At 34.4% G+C, this 24453-nt stretch overlaps 1 pseudogene; it reads left to right on the forward strand.

Moving 5' to 3' along the window:
• Nucleotides 1-19593: 19593 nt before the first annotated feature.
• LOC114025189 lies at nt 19594-21692 on the forward strand (annotated as a pseudogene).
• Nucleotides 21693-24453: the final 2761 nt, after the last annotated feature.

The following is a 24453-nucleotide window of genomic DNA, read 5'->3' on the forward strand; positions in this document are numbered from 1 at the left end:
TTTCAGTTAGTTTTTAGACTATTTTTAGATGGCCGTCTATTTTATTATTTTTATTGCTCATGATCTGAAAAGGATGCATTTAATATTTCTGCCTTTCTGCATTTGATTGTGAGATTTTTTTGGCCTAATACGTGATCAATTTGTGTGTGTGTGTGTGTGTGTGTGTGTATGTAGGTGCCATGTACTACTGAGAAAAAAGGTATATTACTTTCTATCCCCATTCAATATTCTACAGGTGTCAATCATATCTAACTTATTTTTAAAAATTCTATTTGTTTCCTTAATTGCTTTCTTGTTTATTTTGTGGTTAGATTCATCTTGTTCTAAGAGGGAGAGGTCAAGGTCCCCTGATAGTATAATTTTGTTTTTTACTTCTTTATGTAACTCACTTAACTTCTTTTCTAAGAATTTGGATGCTATACTACTTGGTACATGTATGTTTAGTATTGATATTACTTCATTGTCTATGGTATCTTTTAGCAAGATGTAGTTTCTTTTCCTTATCTTTCTTAACTAGATCTATTTTTGCTTTTGCTTTTTCTGAGATCAAGATCAGCACCCTTGCTTTTTTGTTTTAACTTCAGCTGAAGCATAATATATTCTGCTCCGGCCTTTTATCTTTACTCTGTGTAAAGTAAAGGTAAAAGGCTGCTCTGCTTCAAATATCTTTCCTATAAACAAAATATTGTAGAATTGTTTTTTTTTTCTAATCCACTCTGCTATATGCTTCCATTTTAAGAGAGTTCATTTAATTCACATTCACCATTATGATTACTGTATATATCCCTCCATTTTGTTTTTCCTGTGTTTATACTTTTCTCTCTCCTTTCACCCTGTCCCTCCTCACCACAACTTTTGCTCTTGACCACAACCCTCCTCAGTCTGTCCTCCCATCTATCTCTCTCCCCCCCCTTACTCCTACTTCCTTATAGGGTAAGAAATTTCTTTACCCAACTGAGTGTGTATGTTATTCTCTCTTTGAGCCAAATTCAATGAAAGCAAGATTTATACAATACTCACTCCCTAGCCTTTCTCTCTACTGTAACGGGTCTTTTGTGTCTTTTCATGTGATCTAATGTACCCTATTCTGCCTCCTCCTTTCCTTTTCTCCCAGTACAATCCTTTTTTTTTACAATCTTTTCTTTTATATCATCACATCAAAGTCAACTTTTACTCACACCCTGTCTATGTATACTCCTTCTGACTGCCTGAATTGGCATGCAGTTCTCAAGATTTACAAGCATCATCTTCCCATGTAAAGATGTAAACAGTTTAATCCTATTGAATAACATATTGTGGGTTTTTGGTTTTTTGGAGTTTTTTGGGGGGTGGTCTTTCCTATTCACCTTTTTATGCTTCTCTTGAGTTTTGTCTATGGAGACAGAATTTTCTGTTCAACTCTGGTCTTTTCATCAGAAGGGTTTGAAAGTCTCCTATTTCACATGAATGTCCATCTTTTCCCCTGAAAGATTATGCTCAATTTTACCATGTAGTTGATTCTTATTTGTAATCCAAGTTCATTTACCTTCTGGAATATCATATTCCAAGCCCTCCAATCATTTAATGTAGAAGCTGCTAAGTCCTACCTGTAGCTCCTTGACATTTGAATTGTTTCCTTCTGGCTGCTTGCATAATTCTGGAATTTGGCTACTATATTTCTTGGAGTTTTCATTTTGGAATCTCTTCAGGAGGTGATTGGTGGATTCTTTTAATAACTGTTTTACCCTCTGGTTCTAGGATAACAGGGCAGATTTCCTTGATAATTTCTTGAAAGATGCTGTCCAGGCTCTTCTTTTGATCATGGGCTTCTCTCCTGGTTCTATTTTACAGGGCAGTTGTTTTTTTCCAATAAGGCATTTTACATTTTCTTTTTTTTATTCTTTTGATCTTATTTGACTGATTCCTGATATCTTATAGAGCCATTAGCTTCAACTTACCCAATTCTAATTTTTAAGGAATTATTTTCTTCATTTAGCTTTTGTACCTCCTTTTCAACTTGGCCAATTCTACTTTTAAAAGAATTATTTTCTTCAGTACATTTTTTACCATTTGACTAATTCTATTTTTTAAGGAATTATTTTCTTCAATTTTTGTGTTTCCTTTTCTAAGCTATTGATTCTTTTTTTCATAAGTCTCCTGAATAACTCCTATTTCTTTCCCCAATTTTTCTTCTACTTCTCTTTTTTGATTTAAAAATTTTTTTAAAGTTCTTCGAAGAGGACTTTTGTAACTTGAGATCAATTTATATTCCCCTTTGAGAATTCACATGTAGGCATTTTGACATTGTCCTCTTCTGAGTTTATATTTTAATCTTCCCTATCACCATAGTAGCTTTCTATGGTCAGCACTTGTTTCTGTTTCTTACTCATTTTCCAAGTCTATTTCATGACTTTTGAAGTTAAGCTCAGCTCCTACAGCACAAGGGATACTGCCCCAAGCTTCTTATTCTGAGAGTCAGGGGCCTGGTCACTGGCTTTTTCTTGGGGTCTTAGGTGCTTCCAATTCACCCACTTCACTGGGGTAGCCTGACTTAGTCATGCCTGTTGTACCAGTATTCCAGGGATCACAAAATGCTTTCTGCACTGGGGCTGGAGGCCTCACTGCTGGCCTGCTGAGCCTTGGTGGAGGGGCCTCAGTTGCTGATCTGTGCTGTGTCTAAGAGCCTTCTGCTGCTTCACCTAGACACTGTCCATGCTGGGTTGTGCTCTCCTTTTACCCAAGTGAGACAGACCTTTTCTGAAGTCTTTTCTAAGTTATCTTAAGCTAGAAAATTGTTTCACTCTATCTGTTTAGAAGTTTGATTTAATGTTGTTTCTGAGGGAAAATAGGGAAAGCTTAGAGAACTTTCTGGCTTTTCTCCACCACCTTGGCTCTGCTTCTCTATCGATGTATTTCTTAATTGATCTTGTCTGCTTTACAAATAAATAGGGCATAAGATTGCTTTTATTTTTTCCTAGTTTAACTAGTGAATGCTTATGGTCTGATAACATGGTGTTAATTTGTTTTTTCTTAAATGCCATGTAAACAGAGAGGAAATAGAAGAAATACTGTCCCAGAAATACATAAACATTTATAAATACACCACACAAATATACATATACAGACACCTGCATGTGTGTATGTCTATTTGTTATTCAGTCATTTTTCAGTCATGTCTGACTCTTCATTCCATTTGAGGTTTTCTTGGCAAAAACACTGGAGTGGTTTGCCATTTCCTTCTTCAGCTCATTTTATAGATGAGGAAATTGAGGAAAACAGGGTAAGTGACTTGTCCAGAGTCACACCGTTAGTAAGCATCTGATGCCAGATTTGAACTCAAGAAGATAAGTTTTCTTGATTCCATTCCCAGCAGTCTATCCACTGCACCACCTAACTACCATATGTATATGGATAAGGATATGTGTATGGATATATGTATATGTATGTGCATAGACATGTGTATATTTGCATATGTCCCCCAAAGTTTACAGATTTTATCTTCAGATGTCTCATAACATTTTTATATAACAGGTTCAATTTAAGCCCACAAATATTCATTAGGTCACTTGTTACCTGTGTCCCCTTAGCTGAATTGTTTAACTTCTAGAGACCTCCATTTTCATATATGTAAAATGAGACTGGAGGACTAGGCAGCCTCTGAAGTTTCTTCCAGCTCTAAATCCATAGCCTAAATCCATTACTATCCATATAGGATAGTAAAAGACACTGTGCTAGTCATGGGGCTAACATACAGTTTGAATTGGGTGAAACCTATTTATAAACATGTAATAGTGTGGAATATTTAACCTGGCCCCTGCATAGTTAAAAACATTGTAGGTATCTCACTATAAATGGTTTCCTTGGTAATTATATGTGTCTTGTTTTATGCATTTTAAAATATTCTTAGATGGAGTCAATCATCTTTGCCAGCCTGCCAAAGGGGACTATGACTCAAAATAGTTTTAGAATCCTTGTTGGCAGATATGCATGTTGTCTTGGAATCAGAAAGACTTAATGAGTTCAAACCCTTCCTTGGAACTATAATGTATATGTGTCTGAGAGCAGGTTACTTAATCTTTCAGTTTAACCATGCAACTCTCTTAAGACTTAGTGGTGAAAGCAGCTGCCAATCTGCCTTAAAGGAGAATGTTTCTTCATTGATGAGTTTCCTACAGGAATGAAACCCCAGGTTTGGATAAAAAGGCATGATGTTCTTGCATGTATTTGGATTACATACTCCATAGACAGAGTAGAACCCTCTACTCCTGAGTAAATCATCATTATGCATTACTACTATGGAAAAAAAATTCCTCTGTGCCTGGGTTTCTGAGGATTAACCTCACTGAACCTAAGTAGTCTGGTCTTCAGACAACAGGCATACAGGGTTTGGAGGCTTACATTTGAAGCATTTCAAATGTGATAAGATCTACTTGAGCCTATATCCCCTTTGGCAAAGACCTTAAGAGCTCCTCATTACCTTTGTGCCACCATGAGGAAGAATCAGAGAAGATTATTATGTGAAAATTTATCAATAGCCATATCAATAACACTGTATCTCCCAATTCCATATTTAACCTGTTTTAAACCTGGAATGTTCTCCCTCCTCACCTCTTTATCTTGGCTTTATGTACATATTTATTTATATTCTGGTTGTTGATGCTGTTGTCCAGTTGTGACTGACTCTTTATAAGCAGGCCATTTCATCCTCCATCTCCTGAAGTCTGTCCAAACTCATACTTATTGCTTCTATGGCACTATCTCTCCATTTCATCCTCCGCCATCCCTTTCTCCTTTTGCCTTCAATCTCTCCCAACATCAGGGTCATTTCCAATGAGTCTTGTCTTCTCATTAGGAGGCCAAAGTATTTAAACTTTAGCTTCAATATTTGACCTTTCAATGGATAATCTGAATTAATTTCTTTAAGTATTGACAGATCTGATCTCCTTGCTGTCTAAGAGATTCTCAAAAGTCTTTTCCAGCACCACAATTCAAAAGTGTCGATTCTGGAGTTCAGTTTTCCTTATAGTCCAATTCTCACAGCCATATATTGCTAATGAAAAAAAAATAGCTTTGATTATATGGACCTTTGTTGACAAGGTAAAATCTGTGCTTTTTAACGTGCTATCCAGATTTGCCATAACTTTCCTCCCAAGGAGCAAGAGTCTTTTACTTTCATGGCTGCAGCTGCCCTCTGCAGTGATCTTCGAGCCCAAGAATATAAAATCTGACACTGTTTCCATTTCTTCTTCTTCTATTTGCCAGGAATTGATGGAACTAGTTGCCATTATCTTGGCAGTCCTGAGAACCAAGACTACTTTTGCTTTTTACTGTATTGTATTGTATTGTATTGCATTGTATTGCAAATATTGTAGTATATCTCCTTAAAGATAGCCTAAGTCTGTACTGAATTTTATTTTTAAGTCATAAGGCAAATTTATTTCCTAAAACAGAATATATTGTTAGATGCTTTAAGGTCACTAAATCATTTCCTCTTACTTCCCTAAACAAAATGAAGCATACTTTGGAAAGTTTTAAGGTAGGTGTAAGTTTTGTCATTGAGGCACTCCTATTTTCCTTTCCAAGAAACCTCTTCATAATCTTGGTACTCAGTGTTGTGAATTGGCAAAGTATTGCTGCTTACTAGGTCTGGCAAGCTATTTAACCTCTCTAGGCATCAAATTCTTTATATATAAAATGAGAAGTTTGTACTAGGCAAAGGTGTTAAACTCACAGACAGGCCACAAAACCCCATTAAAATTTAATTGGGAAAAGTTTAGCAAAATAAAGCTATAATACAACATAAATCATGTTAATTTGTGACTTTCTAAGTCAATGTAAGGCCCAATGTAAGGGATGTTTCTTTTTGAGTTTAACACATCTAGTAGATGCTCTCTAAGATCATCTTTGAATTCTAAATATGTTTTTACCTTCTGATCTTGTGTCCACTTTGAGCAGGTTGATGCCATCAGTTTTTGGATAGAAAGAATCTAATAAATTAATTCCAATCAAAATGTTATTTGAATACAACTTAAATTGCTACTTCCATCTAGGATATTTGTATTTATTAATAAGGAACACTTGAATAAATACTAGAAAAAAAGTCTTCACATCCATAGATATAATTCTCTTACTCTGAAAGAAAGTTTGAAATTGAATATTTTGTGACAGGGGTTGAGGTTTGATATCACAAATCAGTGTATTTTTTTTATAATGATTAATATAACATGACATGAAGAATGAACTCAATGGGGTGAGGTCAGAGACAGGATAACCACCTATGAGATGATCACAATGATTCATTCATGTAGAGAACTTGGGCTAAGGAGATTGCAGCTACATGAGTAAAGAATGGGACTCTTCAAAAAGTTCTACAAGTAACTGAGATATCTTGGTCACTGACTGGATATTCAGGAAGAAGTTATGAGAAAGAGAGGAGTCAAGAGATAACTCAATATTTCATGTCAAATGTCCTCCTTTCTTTAAAGCCCATCATATTTTGAACATTTTGCCTCTCTGCTCCACACTATTTGCATTCTCAATGTCTTCACATCCATGTCTTCTCTTAAAGTGGTAATGAGTCACTCTTTCAGATTATATTTAGTTTTCTAGATGGTCAGATTTGGTCCTTCTAAGAATTTCTTTGAAGTAATCCCCACTGATATTCTCTACTCATATTTTTCTCCCTTTTTTCTGCCTTCTATCTACTTCCACATCATCTCTCAAATACCTAATTTCTATTTGAACTAGGTTCTCATTTTTTTAATCTAATCTCTCCATTGTTGGTCTCTTCTTGGCAATAATGATATTTTCCAAACAACAAATTTTAAAGTACAATTTACTTTTGGGAAACAAAATCAAATGTCAGCAAGGTTTAGCAATTATATTTTAAATGACTATCTATATGCATAATGCATATTGAATATACTGTTGTGCAGCCAAAAAAAAGGACAAATAGCTTGCTATCTATAAAATTCATCTAGTATACTGCTGACTTCAAAACTCACAGTATGCAATTAGCCATAAACCAGCTCATTTGTATTTTCATTAGGATATATTCAAAATCTGTAATTATGGTATCTTTGTTGAGAAGTACATTACAATAAAGGTGTCTGTGCTCACTGGCTATTGCTATGATCTGAAGTTACTGGCAAACTAAATAAAGTAAGTGCATATTAAAGAAAAATCTGTGTCTTTGGAAATAGTTAGCATTTAATAATAATGAGCATTGTATAATGCTTTAAGGTTTGCAAACCACTTTATATTTGTATTATTTCATTTTATCTTGCTTATTTTAGTGTCTCTATATGTTTTAAAAAATTCTTTCCATAGTCTATGAATATATGTCTCAACCTCCTCTTTCTCTTCAGTGAGTTCCCTAGTGGGTGATAAATAGAGCCTTTCCAGTCCCTGGTCTCCCTGGATTGAGTTCCAAGCAAAGAATTTTCTAATTCCCAGAAGGGAATGATATCACTGGTTACAGATCTCAATCTACAAGAGACTTTAGAATTGCAATGATATGGCCTCCCTCTTTTTCCATGGGTAGGATATAACCTTCACAATCAATCAGCCACTGCTGCTGTCTTTTTAGTGGCTGCCAAAAAGGTCTCCAAGGCCTCATTTCCTCTAGTTCTATTTTTATTTTTACATATGGAACTCTCTCAAAGGATGCTACAAATGTGGTGGTGATTTGTTGCTCCAAGGAAATTGTAGCCAACAAAACAGTGAGGGCTCCATCTTCTGCCTTAACATCGAAAAAACAGAAGGTTATAGAACTATAGGTGTAGACAATGTGTTACTTTGTAACTTGGGTAACTGCCTTAGGAGGCAAAGTGACTCTTGAGAAATTTGAGGTAAACACTAAACTAGGCTAGTAAAACCCACTAGAACAGAGGAATACACACGTAAAATAAGCAATTATTTTTTCTACATTTAGAAGGCCATAGGATCATAGAAAAAAAATAATTGAAAGGGACTTCAGAGGGCTTTGATTCCAACCCCTTAATTTTACAGAGGAGTAAGCAAAGGTCCTTAGAAGATAAATTACTTCCTCACAATCATACAAGCAGAAAGTGGGAGAAATAGTTATTTTATAACTATAGTTTTCTGACTCCCAACCAGTGCTTTTTCATATGATGTATTTCCTATACTCAGTGAAGAAGGTAATGATGTTTCCATTGTCATTTCCCACTTACTTTCATCTTCTTTTACCCCTGACCAAATGGTGGCCTATAAATGTCATGTCCTTTTTGATACGGAAAACTTACCCAGAATATATGTTGACAGTTGGAATCAATACGGTAGAGTGAAAAGAAGCATTTTTGCCTAGCTCACTCAGTATACTACCTCCACAATAACCTACAAAATGTGCCAGACAGAATTCTGATAAGGAAAGCCAAGAAAAAGTCACAGTGTGTGTCATTTTTGTAGGTCTAGGTAGAAGAGAGAAAGAGAGAGAAAGAGAGAGAGAGAGTGGACACAGAGACAGATGCTGGCCAGAAGTGTTTGGAGTGGCTGTTTCAGATGGAGAGGATCAGAGTACCCAGAAAATGAAATAGGACTAAGACAAAGCAGCAAGGCATGAAATATTGTGGCAAAAAAAGATCACAGAGGATACTTAAACTAGTACTGGGTACAGAAATAAGTGCTATCTGTAAGTTGTCACACACTTTCCAATTCCAATTCACAAATGCAGGGTGAAGAGAAGTGGGTGTGAGTGAGTACTGAGTCAGGAACAAATTGCAAAATATAGTTATGAGCCCAGAAGTAAGACTCTAGCCTTTAGTTCAGCACATAACCTTGCACTGGAATAACCAGGGAAGGAAACTGATACCAAAAGGGAACTAACAGTTTAGTTACTCTGAACCAACAGAATCTACCAGTGGACTAACAGTGACTAAATCCATTAGCAGTCTACTGAAACTCAAGAATTAACAAATCAGCAGACCCAAACTTGGGTCAGGAACTTGAAGAACTCTGATCTGGAAGGCAGTGAACAGACATTTCCCTGACTAACACCATTTTGGGAGCATTGAAAACTTGAAGGCTTCTAATTTGAGGTGTAAAAACAGCAGAAAGACATGAAAAGACAAAAAGATCAGGCCAGCCATTCCTCCCAAGAAATGAGTAAAGCTCAACACTAACATGAAGTCCAAAGTCAAGAATGAGAATGGATGAATGAGCAAACAAGCAAATAAAAAGAACCAGACCATAACATAAAGAGCTATGATGGTCATAGCAAAGCTCAAGATACAATAAAGAAGACAATGATTTGAAAACATCTCCAAGCAAAGTCTCAGATATATGCAAATTGTACTCAAGCCCAAGAAGAATCCTTAAAAGAGTAAAAGAAATTGTTAATAAAGAACAAAAATATGATTTTTGAAATCAAATAAGACTAGTAAAGGAAAAAAAAACAGGAAAACAGGAAAGAGCACTATGCAAGAAAGTTATGAAAAAAATTAATGGCTTTGTAAAAAATGTCACAAATGCTTAATGAAGAAAATAACTCATTAAAAACTAGAATGGGTCAAGTAAAACCTAATGACTCTGTAAGAAATTGAGAAATGATATTAAAAAGTCAAAAACAGAAAAAGTAGAAGAAAATGTGAAATATAGAGAAACAACTGACCTAAAAAATAGATTGAGGGTAAGTAATTTAAGATAAATTGGACTACCTGAGAACCATGAACAACAACAAAAAAAGAGATTAGACATCATGTTTCAAGGAATTATAAAGAAAAACTTCCCACATAGCTTAGAAAAGGAAGCCAAATCAAAAGAATCCACCAGTCACCTCCTGAAAGAAGTCCCAAATAAAAACTCCAAGGAATGTTGTAATCAACCAGATCAAGTAGATGAAATTACATATAGGATTCAAGTATTGTGAAACCATGGTTAGGATCACACAAGATTTAACAGCTCACTAATACAAAAGAGTGGAGGGCTTGAAATATGATATTCCAGAAGGAAAAAGATCTAGGATTATAGCCAAGAATACCCTATCCAGCAAAACAGTATAATTCTATAGAGTTTTTTAAAAAAGGAATTTAATGACATAGAAGACTTTCAAGTATTCCTGATGAAAAGAACAGAGCTGAATAGGAAATTTAAAATCAAATATAGGACTCAAGATAGTTATAAAAAGGTAAGCCTAAGGGAGAAATCATAAGAGACTAAAGAGCTAACCTCTCAGAACATTGTCATTGCTATAGCTTTTAGAAGGAGTCTTAAATAGAGGTTTTGAATATAATTCTAATATTACTAGATGATCTCAAAAGAAGAAAAGAACTACTAGAAGAGGGAGGACATAAGAAGAAGAATAGGGGAAATTATCTCACATAAATGGCATGCCCAATAAAGAGTTTATATAATGGATGAGGTGTAGGGTGAACACTTGAACCTGACTAACATTTGAATTGGTTCAACAAGCAAAAAAATTATATATACACAATTACATACCAAAATTCATCTTACCCAACAGGGAAGTAGGAAGAAAAAGGGGAGTAAAGAGGCTACATAGTAAAGGGAGAGTAATTAAGAGAAGTGGTGGTCAGAAACAATATAAACTCCTGCCAAAGGAACAAGGTATAAAAGAGAAAAATAAGTAGATGAGACTAGGATGGAGAGAAATACATAGTTAGCAACAATACTTGTGAATATGAATTGTATGAATTCATCCATGAAATTAAAGACCATAGTAGAATGCATTAGAAACCAGAATTCAACAATATTTTGTTCACAAGAAGCAAACTTGACCCAGAAAAATATACAAAGAGTTAACATAAAGGTTGGAATAGAATCTATTATGTTTCAGCTGAAGTTAAAAAAATATACAGGGATAGCAATCTGATCTCAGACAAAGGAAAACAAAAAACAGACCTGATTTTAAAAGAGATAATCAAGGAAACTACCATACAGAAATTGAATTAATATGTTACTTGAGGAAAAAGAGAGTAAAACTGTATTAATAGGGTACTTCAATTTACTGCTCTCAGACCTAGATAAATCTAAACATAGAATAACAAGAAAGAAGGGAAAGGTATGAATAGGGTTTTTAAAAAGGTTGATAAGATGTACCTCTGGACAATAATTAATGGTAAAAAAAAAAAGGATTGTACCTATTGCTCAGATGTGCATGGTACCTTCACCAAAAAATAATTGTGTATTAGGGCATAAAAACCTCACCAACAAATGCATAAAAATAAAAGAAATATTAAATCCATACTTTTCTGATCACAATTAAAAATAAATTCAACAAAAGGGCTTTGAAACATAAAATAAAAATAAATTAATAAAAAACAAAATACCATAAATATAAAGAATGAGTGGTCCATAGAAGACAATCAATAATTCAGTTAAAGATAAAGACAACAATGAAACAAAGTACCAAAATTGGTGTGACTGAACCGAAGCAATATTTAGGGGAAAATTTACATCTTTAAGCACTTTCATTTATAAAGGAAGGAAAGAGCAGATAAATAATTTGGGCATGCAACTTATTTGAAAAAATAGGAAAAAAACAAGTTAAAAGTTCTCAATTAAATACCAAAATAAGAATCTCAAAATTCAATAGAAAGAATAACAAAACAAAAAGTTTAATAAAGAAATAATAGAGTATTTTTAATTTCTTTATTTTTAAATATTCTTACTTTTTTAAATGTATTATTTATTTTCAACATTTTTTCTTTTTAAATTTAATTTCCAAATTTTCTCCCTCCCTCCCAATGCCCCTCAACCACTGAGAAGGCAAGAAATATGATATTATATCATTGATAAAAGCCTCATTTCTCAAACATATGGACAACTGATTCAAATTTTATAATAGAGAACCGATTCAAATTTATAAGAATACAAGTCATTCCCCAATTGATAAATGGGCAAAAGATGTGAACTGGAAGTTTTCAGAAGAAGAAACTGAAACTATCTCTAATTATATGGAAAAAAATACTCTAGATCACCATTGACTATAGAAATGCAAATTAAAACAGCTCTGACATACCACTTCACACTTAACAGATTGAATATGATAGAAAAGGAAAATGATAATTGTTGTAGGAGATGTGGAAAAATAGGGATGCTATTGCATTGTTGATAGTTGAGAACTGATCCCACCATTTTAGAGAACAGTTTAGAACTATGATGAAAGGCTATAAAACTGTATATACCATTTGAGAGATCAAAGTAAAAGGAAAAGGACCTATATACACAAAAATACTTATACCAGCTATTTTTGTGGTGGCAAAGAATTGGAGATTGAGAGGATGCTCATCAATTGGGGAATGGCTAAACTTGTGGTATATGATAGTGATAGAATACTATTGTGCTATAAGAAATGATTAAATAGATGGTTTCAGAAAAACCTGGTAAGACTTGCATTATAGCCCAAAAGGCTATAAAACTTGTGCATACCCTTTGACCAAGCAAAAATAAACATTTAGGGGCAGCTAGGTGGTGCAGTAGATACTGCACTGGTCCTGGAGTCAGGAGGTCCTGAGTTCAAATCCAGTCTCAGACCAGACACTTGACATTTACTAGCTGTGTAACCCTAGGCAAATCACTTAACCCCAATTGCCTTGCCAAAAGAAAGAAAGAAAAATAAACATTTAATGAAGTAAATAACTTTCAAGCACTTCTGATTAAAAGACCATAAGTGAATAGAAAACTTGTCATTCTAACCTAAGATTCAAGAGAAATATCAAAAGGTAAACATGAAAGAGTAAACTTCGGGACTCAATAAAGTTAAACTTTTTATTCCTATGAGAAGATAATAGATATAACTCCAAAGAACTTTATCATTTTTAGGGCAGTTTGAGGAGGGATGGGAAAAAAAAAGAGAAAAGAATAAACAGAAGAATATGGGATGAAGAGAAATACAGTTAATAAATATAACTGTGAATGTGAATGGGATGAGCTCACCTATATAACAGAAATGGATAGTAGAATGGATTAGAAAATAGAATCTAACAATATGTTGTTTACAAGAAACATGCTTGAAACAGAAGGACACACACAGTATTGAAATAAAGAGCTGTTGTAGAATCTCTTATGTTTCAACTGAAGTGAAAAAGGCAGGGATATCAATCATGATCTCAGAAAAAGCAAAAGCAAAAATAGACCTAATTAAAAGAGATAATCAGGAAAACTGAATTTTGTTAACCAGTATCACAGATGATGAAGTTATATAAAAAAATTGCAATTTCTCTAATAAAGGTCTCATTTCTCAAATATATGGAGAACTAAATCAAATTAATAAAAATAAGTGCTATTCTCCAATTGATAAATGGGTAAAAGATGTGAACAGGCAATTTTCAGAAAAAGAAACTCTGACATCCCACCTCACTCCTATCTGAAATGACAAATGCTGGAAGGTATATTGGGAAATACATATACTAATGAATTGTTGGTGAAGTTATGAACATCATTAAACCATCCTAGAGAACAATTTGTAACTATGCCTAAAGGGCTATAAAACTTACGCATACCCTTTGACCAAGCAATGGCACTACTACTTAGGTATCTCAAAGAGATCATAGAAAAAGAAATAGGACCAATTTGTACAAAATAAATATTTATAGCAGCTCTTTTTTTTGTGGTGGCAAAATATTAGAATTTGAAGGGATACCCATCATTTGAGGAATGACTGACTAAGCTGTGGTATATGATTGTGATGGAATACTATTGTGCTATAAAAAAATGATGATGAGCAGGATGGTTTTAGAAAAATTTGGGAAGAAGTGTATGAACTGATGTGGAGTGATATGAACAGAACCTGGAAATCATTGTACACAGTAACAGCAGTATTCTAATGATGATCAACTGTGAAAGACTTTGCTATTCTGGTTGAAGAATCCTGAAGGGCTTTTGTTGAAAAATGCTATCAATCTACAAACAGAGAAATGATGAACCCGGAATCCAAAGTGAACTATAATTTTCTTACCTTCTTTATTTTTCTTGCTTTTAAAAAAAATATTGCTAATATGGAAATAGGTTTTGCGTGATTTCACATGTATCATTGATATCATATTGCTTGCCTTCTCAGGAAGTGCTGGGGGAAGAGAGAGAATTTGGAACTCAAAACAGAAAAGTGTTAAAAAATACATGACAAATTTCAAAAAGGGAGAAAGTAAAAATAATGATCACCATATAAATATAGTATTGATTCCTGCTAAATGAATCAGTAGTATAAAGTTCTTGAGGACAGAGATCATGTATTTTATCTTTTTATATACTCCCATAAGAACTGCTGTGTTATTCAGCTCAGAGATGGTGTTAAATAAATGTTCTTTGACTCCTTGACTGATCAAAAAATGTATTCTTCTACCCATGTTCTCCTGTCTGTATTTTCCCATTTGACTGTGAGTGAAATCTAAATTTAGTGAAATTTTCAATATGAAAACATACTGGCTCGCTGGCTCTATCCTCTCTCCCACTTTGCTCACTAAAGGGGACATACTTTTCATTCTTTACAATATGATGCAATTTTGGTGACAATTCCTGATTTCATTTCAATCAGCTGACCATTCCAAAACCCCGAAGCATGTGACTAAGTTAATAAGTTGTCCATTTCAGGTTTCTATAAACAAGAAGGAATGAGAAGCAGTATTTCAGGTTACAGGCTTCTGACTACAAAAAGCCTGACATTTTTGAATTATTACTTAGTGTATGAATGCTTTCATCTTTCCTCTAAGACACTAGCATAGATCTCAGAAGGATAAGGGACTTCTAAATTGATCTTTTCATTTTTAATAAAATTATTGAATTATTATGGAAACTGTTCTCCTTTAAACATAGTGGGAGGTGTTTTGTTTTGTTGTTTGTTTTAATAACTAACTAGTAAAAGCCAAACAAAAAACCAAAAAATAATAACAAAACATTCTATTTGCTTTCCAATGCAATCACAGGCCTATCCTCTCAGGGGAATGATACAAATTCTTTACATGATGTTCAGCAAAACCTTGAGTTACTGATATTCAGGCAAGCTGAACCCCTTAGCAATGGGCAACAATTTGAGGCTGGAAGTAATAAAAGGAACTTGGAATAAATCAGAGTCGGTGAGAAGAGCTAAAATCATGCCATTCTTAGGAAGTATGACTTTCCTTCCCAACCCCAAACCCAACTAAAGTTATGTTGTCTTAGCTTATACAAAGGCTAAGGAAATGCCTTGATGTTTGATGAAATGATCAGGTAGTAATTAAAAAAAAAAACAGTTCTATGGGTGTCACAGAAGAAGACTGAAGTAAATGGAGTAAATGGAACAGAGGGAGGAAGTAAGGGGTGAGGAAGGAAAATGACAAGAAGAACAAATGAAAGATAATTTCTGCAAACTCAGGGGGAGTGGAAGAAATCTCTGTCTTAGAATATCAAAGCTGAAAGGTGTCTCAGAAAGATTTTTTTAAGCCAACATTCTAGTTTTGCTATTAAGTGATGGAGAAGTTAAGTGACTTATCCAAAGTAAAGAGTAGTTGAACCAGGAGCAGGATCCAAGTTTCCTTATTCATGCTCCAATGTGCCAAGGTCCTGTAGTCTTAGACAGAGATAGAATAGAGAATCAGAAAGTGTTATCAAGAATATGCATGACCTAAGATCACAGAATTTTGAGTCTATTAGATCATTAGATCCAATTAGCACAACCTCTTCTCTCTGTCTCTCTGTCTCTCTGTCTCTCTCTCTCTGTATATACAATATATTATATATAGTGGATGTATATTTACATGTACATATGTATGTATTATATATAATATATGTATATTACATATACCTTATACACACATATATAACATGTACATATACAATATACACCTATATGTATAATATAGAAATGCATATTTATAAGAGAGAGACAGAGAGATGACCAGAGTGACCAGTGAGTTGAAATCATTTACTCACACTTATTTACAAGCAAAGGGTCATAGGATCATAGATTGAGAGTTGGAAGGAAACTCAGGGGTCAATTAGTATAGCTCCCTCCTCTATCAAAGAGGAAACATTCCCTGAGATATCAAATCCCTACCCCAAAGTAACACCAGAAATAAATAGCAAAGCCAGTATTCAAACCCAGGTCTTTTAACTCCAGTAACAATGCTCTTTACAAGCCCCTTTGGGACAAAGACTGATAATGGCAAATCCTATGTAGTAGGTGCTAAACCCAAGACTTCAAGCTGAATGCAAACAAGTTCTGAAATATAAGACTTCCCCAGGTAAACACAGAACACAGAGACAGCCAAGGGTAGATATCCAAGAAAGTAAGATTCTTGAAGACAGACTGCTTTGTGATTGTTCTTTATTCTTTTCTTTCTTACTGTTCTTTTTTTTTTTAAATTCTTCCTTCTTCAGACTATGCACTCAGCAATGGTAGTATAATGGGCCAGCTTTTTAAATCACAAACCATGTGACTGTGGGTCTCTGCTTTTATGTTCTTGCTACAGACAACCTCAGCAGAAGAGGCAAGCTAAGTCAGGTCTCAGAGCTGATAGCAATGGACTTGCCTCCTCATCCCAATGATTCAATTGTTAAGGTGGCAATGTGATTTTTAAAAATCTATCACAAAGGAAACTAGAGAAATGTTAACATACTGGGTGCTTTTTGTACTATTTCAGCTCCAAAACACCGGAAGAGAGCTAAATATACTCTAAAGTCTAAAGCAAATTATAGTTAAAAATCATCCAACTATATGACTTTCCAGTTATCTAATGGCAAACAAATTTTAGGAGAGCTCTGTAATTACTGAAGAAAAAATAGATGTAATAAGATATAAAATATGACCCTCTAGAGAAGTATCTTAACATGGAATGACTAGGGATCCTGTTTCTGGAAGAAATGAGATGAAGTGAACTGGAAAGAATTGTGATAATGTGGAACAGAAATGCCTCAGAGATACTGTAAAGAATGTGTAGATATTCTGTAACAACTTGCTCATCTGCTCACAAAGTAGTTGGGAGAAAGCTTTCTCAATTAGCTGAGAAGCTGGAATGAAGCTGTGTTTTATTTTTTTTCCAAAGTGACCTGGTCAATATTAGGGAAGAAATTCCCCAAGCCCTCAGGATAACCTAAATACTCAAGGAGTATACGATATATGACTGGTTCTGGAAGACTGTACGAGAACATACCTTGCTAGACAGATATTTGGGTGAACATTTTTAAAAGCATGTTAATAAATGCTGTGGAAGGATCAAGATTTTGAAAAGATTGCTGCCCAAAGTGTTTGCTCAGTTCAGGAAGTGTCTAAACAATATCATTCTCCATGGAGTCCTCAATTAAAGTATTTGGGCCGTATTTAATATGAATTATTCTCAGGTAAAACCATAATGAGGATAGAGAACCTCAAGCTTTGACTTAGGGCACCACAGTTTAGAGCTTAATTTGACATCACTTACAGCCTTTTTTTACCTTAGTACTTAGTTAACAAGAATAATTAATTAAAAGAAGTTGCCAAAGAGTATTTTCCCTTGCCTTGATAGCTACAACCCTCCCCACCAAGTTCCTTGCTGGCCCCATACTGCTACCCCTTGATCTTTGCAGCTACTCCATTGTTGGCCTTACAATGTTGCAGGGTCTCTATTTCCTTGATATAGGTGATCTCCTGGGTCTTCCCTAAGCTTCAACTGAATTTGTTTAGAAAAATTGGGGTAGAGGATATAATGCTCCCTGTTACTTGTCCCACGTACATTTTATGAAATTTGGCTTAAGTGTCATTGTTGCTAGCATCTCTACTATATCTAATATTCACTTAAAAGGCAAAAAATATATATTATAAGAACCAAGTGAGATTTCCTTGCTAGGTGCCTTCTGGCATTTCAAAGTTAGATGTAGCATTAGAAGACCAGCTATATACGTGTATATATTTTTTAAAAAAGTTCATAAAATTCCTGGAACAACCTTGTGATTTTTTTTAAAAAAGAAACATATTGATAAGGTCAATTATTGCCTGAAAAATTATATACCTTATTTGGACTCTGGTATCTCCTGGTGATGTTTGTCACCTCCTATGCTAAGAGGTGAGAATGAATTAAATGCCTCTAAGTTTGGGCAGAGGACAGGTTGACTGTTCATTCATACATATGTTTAGGCTTCAGGCTCTTGTAAAATAAAACTTCTGGAACAGGAAAATGTAATCCTCTTAGAGCTTCCAGAAGTGTCACACAGTCTATGTGTGTGTGTGGGGGGGAGGGTGTGATTGTGTGTATGGGGGTAAGGTGTGGGAGAGTGGGGTGTGTTTTCAAACCAACCAAATCAAAAAGCCTCAAAGGGGTGTCAGTGAGCAGAGGAGGCTGGTCTAAATGGATTAGAGGGTTCAGTGGCAGAGAAGCTTTTTTCTGCAAATAGCTAAAGGCTCAGGCATTCTCTGAGATAGAAGCTATTTATTCCAAAATGTATTTGCATAGCAGTTTGCTCTTTTTTTTTATTTTAATAAAAAGGAGCTGAGGCATAAGTCATTGAGTCAATTAACTCAAGTACTCAAAAGGTTCTCTGATCTCATTTCAATTTGGATATAGGATTAGGTAGCTAGTGGCATAGCTATTAGAGTTTTGGCTAGGAATCAGAAATATTGAATTCAAATCCTGTTTGGAATGTTACTAGTTATGTGACTCTAGGTACATTACTTAACATCTTTCAGCCCTAGTTTTCTCATCTATAAAATGGCAAAATAATGGCACTTAAATATGTACGTTGCTAATGTGAATAAATAGTTATTTATAATAAAGTTTTTGTGAAGATCATTTGACAATTGCTAGGTAAATCTTACAGGGGTAGCTAGATTCTAGCTATTATTATGTTCCTTCCAATGATGCCAACTGCAACCAATCTATAGCTGCCCATACTGTGCAGCTCTTGTCTGTGCCCTCTCAAGGTTCATCAGAAAGGACGTACCTAACCAACATGCTTTCCCCTCATTTCTCCTGACACATGAGAATACCAGTAAGCACCATGGCTCCTTTCTGAGCCTCTTGCCTTGTTCCCAGTTCATTATTTTAGATTATGGATTGGCCTCCATACTTCAAGTCTCTCCTCCTTTTAATCTGTCCTCTAATTAGTGGCCAAATTTATTTTCCTAAAACATGGATCTGATTAAGTCACTTCTGTGTTCAGTGAACTACAGTGGTTCCTATATCTCTAGGATCAAATACAAACACCTCTCTTGGGACCAAAAGCCTTTTACAACTTGGCTTCAACCTAACTTTCAAAATCTCTTCATTAACTCTGTAGTCTATCCACATTGGTCCTTCTTGCTCTTGCTTACCTATGCCATGCCATTTCTGGTATTTGTGGCTTTTCACAGCATTTTTCCCTTGCATAGAATCCACTCCTTTCTCATCTCTGCATTTTAGAATCCATTTTCTTCAATTCTCAGCTCAAGCAGTACCTTGGACATGAGGTTTTTTTAACACGCCCATCAGTAAGTTCATTCACCATTCCAAAATAATTGCCTTGTAATTATTTTTACATAATTATATAGGTGCATGATGTCTCTCTTGACAGAAAATATGACCCTGTAGGTTACAATTTGTTTTTCTTTGTACTTCCAGCACTTGTCATCATGTCTGCCACATAGAAGGTCCTTAATAAAAGTACATTGATTTTTCCCCCCACCTCCTCCCAAATACCCTCAGCCCTAAGATGAATTGTGCAGCCAAAACCAAGTTCAACCTCCCTCTTGCCACCAATTCCTACAAGTTACTCACTATAAAGAAATCTAGCCAGTAAATTAACTAGGTAGCTTTCCACCATCAAAATTTCCCTTCCTTTTGGCAGAACACCCTCAGGTAAGTAGAAAAGAGGAGAGGAGAGGAGAGGAGAGGAGAGGAGAGGAGAGGAGAGGAGGGGAGGAGCTAAGTTGCCCAACTGGAACAAAGTGAGGCAAAGACCAAGCCTTAAACCTAATTCACTCTAGGTCTCAGGGATTGGAGAACAATAGGTCCCTGCCCAAGTATCACTTAATATTTTTTGGGCCCTCCTGGCTCAGAGTGAATATAAATAGTAACTGTTTCTCTTTTGGCCAGAAACCCTGAGGGTCTTTCCCTCTCAATTTGATTTTTTTTTTTATTAAAGGGGCCGTCCCTTGATTCACTTCATGAAGAGGCCTATTCACTGAATGGGCATTCCCTCACTCAAAGTGACAACTTGAAAAGATCTTGGCTTAAAAGGGTCAAGGTCTCCCACTACATCCTGAGCCATCTCCAGTTGTCCTGATTGATATCTTGCCAGTGGACCCAGCTGGCTCTGGAGGAGAAAGTGAGTTTTGTGACTTTGCACAGCCCTCCCTCACTCAAATCAAAGTCAATTGCAAGACATGTCATCATCTCCCTGATGTCAAACTCACTATAAGCAATATCCATGCAACACAAGCAAAGTTTGTTGCTACTTTGAATGCTGTGAAAAGAAGACTGAAAACTTGAAAGGAAGGTAAAATATAAGGAAATTTTACAGGTTCCAGTACATTCTTAATAAGTACTTAAAAGGCAAAACAGTGACTAATGAAAAAATCCAGGAAGCCAAAGAAGTCTACAGAGAGCATTTTCAAGACGATGTCTTTAATGAAAAGGCATGGGGTTATATTCTTGAGAAATATGATGGCCATCTTTCCATAGATGTAAAAGCAGTTTCTGAGGGTTGTCATTCTCAGAGGAAATGCTTTCTTCACAGTGAAAAACACGGATCCAGAATGCTGTTGGCTTACAAATTGGATTGAGACTAGCCTTGTCCAGTCCTGGTATCCAATCACAATATCTACAAATTCCAGATAATAGAAGAAAATTTTGGCAAAGTATTTGATGGAAACATCTGGTAACCTAGATGGCCTGGAGTACAAATTACATGATTTTGGCTACAGATGAGTCTCTTCACAAGAGATGACTGGAATAGGAGCATCTGCTCATTTAGTTAACTTCAAGGGAACTGATACAGTAGCAGGAATTGCTTTAATTTAAAAATATTATGGAACAAAAGACCCTGTGCCTGGATATTCTGTTCCAGCTGCAGAACACAGTACCATAACAACCTGGGACAAATATCACAAAAAGGATGCTTTTGAACATATAATAACACTGTTTTCATCAATATCTGTGTCTGTAGTCAGTGATAGCTATGACATTTATAATGCATGTAAGAAAATCTGGAGTGAAGATTTAAGACATTTAATTGTATCAAGGAATCCAGAAGCACCACTAATAATTAGACCAAATGCTGGAAATCCTCTTGACACTGTATTAAAGGTTTTGGACATTCTAGGTAAGAAGTTTACAGTTACTAAAACCTTAAAGGGCTATAAATTGTTACCACTTTATCTCAGAATTATGCAGAGAGATGCAGTTGATATCAGCACCTTACAAGACATTGTTGAAGACATGAAGAAAAAAATGGAGTATTGAAAATATTTCCTTTGGTTCTGGTGGAGCTTTGTTACAGAAGGTAATAAGAGATCTTTTGAATTGTTCCTTCAAATGCAGTTATGTGTTTACCAATAGCCTTGGAATTAATGTCTTAAAGGATTCAGTTGCTGATACAAACAAAATGCTAAAAAAGGGCTGGCTATCACTACACAGGATATCTAATGGAAATTTTCTTACCCTTGAGGAAGGAAAAGGAGATCTTGAAGAATGTGATCATGACCTTTCCATACTGTCTTCTAGAATGGAAAGATGACAAAAAAATATTCATTTGATGAAGTCCAGAAAAATGCCCAGTTAAGTAGTAAGCTGAAAATCGCACCTCATTAAGCTTTGTTCTTTGACTGCATGGGTGCCTGCATATGTGAGTGTGTGATGCATAGATAATACTGCACACAGATCTGTGTTGGGGGTTTGTGTTTTGTGATACATTACAGCCAAATTATTTATTAGTTTATGAACATACTGCCCTATTTTATTTTATTTTATTTTCTGTCAGTCGTTAGAGAATCTCAAATTAGGAAAAGGCACTTAGCGGTAAAATATTTAATATGGAAATAAGTTTTATAGGGTCTTTGCCAATAGATAACAATTCAACTTGGTACTGATCTTTTCACAAATAACAGAGAACTGAATTTTTTTTTACATATAATGATACCACATAAAACAGATTTACATAAATTATCATGATTGCTTTACATATATATTTAACTTGTATTTTTGAACAAATTATATTGTGTAAGATATATTTAAATTTTTAGTGATTTAACCAAGTCTTTCCAACTTTTCAAGATTTTTATAAGCACAGACTTTCAAGCAATATTTGAAGATAAATGAAGATAAATTTCATTGCCTTTTGTCCATTAATCAGCAAATAAAACCTGGCCTTAACAAAGTTATTTGTGTTATTGTACCACATGAAAATTAAGTCAGGATTGTACCATCTAGAATTACTGCCCTTACTGCCCCACGTAGAATTTATGAACCATTTTACATTAAAGAAAATTACTGTTGTTACTGGAATGTTTAGGCACTATATGCAAACTCCATACCTTTCTAATGGTGTAAGATATACAAGTGAAATACCAAAATTGCAAGGAGACAGTATTGCAATTTATATGTCAGATATTCCCTATGGATCTAATATGCACCTCAAAATTTTAAAGAGATAATGTTTTTAAGAAGTCCTCTTACACTGTAGAATACATACATATATGTAAAATACTGACAGATATGAAAGGGGTATATTTTAAGTAATTACAATTCTGAATTTATTTTTTATATTCTATAGATAACATGATCTCAGAGTGAAATACTGAAGTGGGTGGTATACTATTTTGTTTTCATTTTTACTTTTATATTTCTCATTATGATTTTTATTCTTTTTGTCAAAATGAATGTTAAAGTATACAAATATATTTTTATCAACTTTTAAAAGAAATAAGCAACACTTCAGTAAAATATCACATAAGCATACTCTTATCTTAAGGCAGATTACCCTACAAAAACAAAAGACACGGTAGGTATTGACAGAATGAGATCTTAACTAACAGCAAAGTTCATATGGTTCAAAAGCAATTTTGACTTGACTCAAATTAAGTTCACCCTCAGCATATACTGGACTGAATGGCTGCTAGACAATGAGATGGCCAGTGGATCTAAGAAGTCACAGAATCTTTTTTTATTGTTCTACTGTGTTGGACTTAGTCACCTGTTTAAAGTGATGTGCCTTGAATTTTAGGGGAGAGGGAAAGGCTAATATTCATATTGGTATTTTCATTCATTTTGGAAGAACCATCAGGCTTAGGTTTTACTTAATTTCAATTTTTATCTCATTAGAATGCTGATATTTGAGAGACTAGTTTAGAAAAGCTTTAATAAAATATTATAATTATGAAATTTCTAATATTGAAAAGCCATAACTTGTTTGCGTTGTCAAAGAGCCATGTAACACAATGTTATATCACTAGGACAGATCATTAATTAGGTAGTGGACACTAAAATTAATTGACTTTTAAGGTGATGGAAAGAAATAATTTTCTCTTTTTCAAATGATCTAAACACTAGCTTCCAGACTGTTTTAGATAGTAATACTTTAAATGACAGCTATAAGCAGTTCTCACTCCCAGGAAAACCTTCCTCCTACAACTTTGTGGCAGAAAATGTTTTAAACTGAACTAATAAATGTATTCAGCTTCAGTAGTACAGCGAAAAGCTTGTATTTCTTCACAAAATGTACTAGAGAATTTTGTTCTCTTGAGTTTAAAAAAAAAGCTGCATTACATTCTGTACCAATAATAATTTTTGATAACATGACTATACATAACTGATATTTTTATATTTGATTAAACATTGGGGATATGCTGTGAATGTACTGTTTTCGCTAGTGTACCATGAATTACAAGCTTTTTTATTTTCATAATCTACATTTGAATTTTATTTTGAGACTTTCTATGAATATTCAAAGCTGTTCATCAATGTATATGTCATTTTTTCCTGAAAATCATTATTTTAAATACTTAAAGCTAAACTTCTATCACTACGTGCTTAGTGTTTGGCAATCCCCAACCTGGACATTAGTGGTTAATATCCAGGTTAAATATAGAAACCTTAATGCTGTGCTTGAAACTTAACACATTCCAATTCTTCCTAACAGAAGAAATAACACATTTGGGTTTGCTTAAGATCATTAGATTTATAGTTATTGATATATTTTAATTCCACACATAATTCAAGTAGGAGTTGGGAGTTTTTTGTGTTGACTTAATTTATTTGTAAAATGGCTTTTATGATTATTCCTTATTTTTTTCTGAAATGAATTATTACTAAATTGATATAAAATCTTTGTTTTTCTAAATCAATCCACCATGGATGATCAGAAGGATGGAAAAATAGAAAGATATTTATTGTTCTGTTTGCCAAAATTCAGAACTAAAATTTTTTGTTTTACATTCCTTCTTAACTCATTCAGTGGAGAAAAGTAATACTTCTCCTAAATCATGTTAAAACAATCTTAATATGTACTTACCATTAAAGACAAACTTGTAATAAACATGGAAAGAAATTTAGTTATGTTAGTGAAACACTAAAA

Source organism: Vombatus ursinus, unplaced genomic scaffold, assembly GCF_900497805.2.
Source record: "Vombatus ursinus unplaced genomic scaffold, bare-nosed wombat genome assembly UNPS02014830.1, whole genome shotgun sequence".
NCBI lineage: Eukaryota > Metazoa > Chordata > Mammalia > Diprotodontia > Vombatidae > Vombatus > Vombatus ursinus.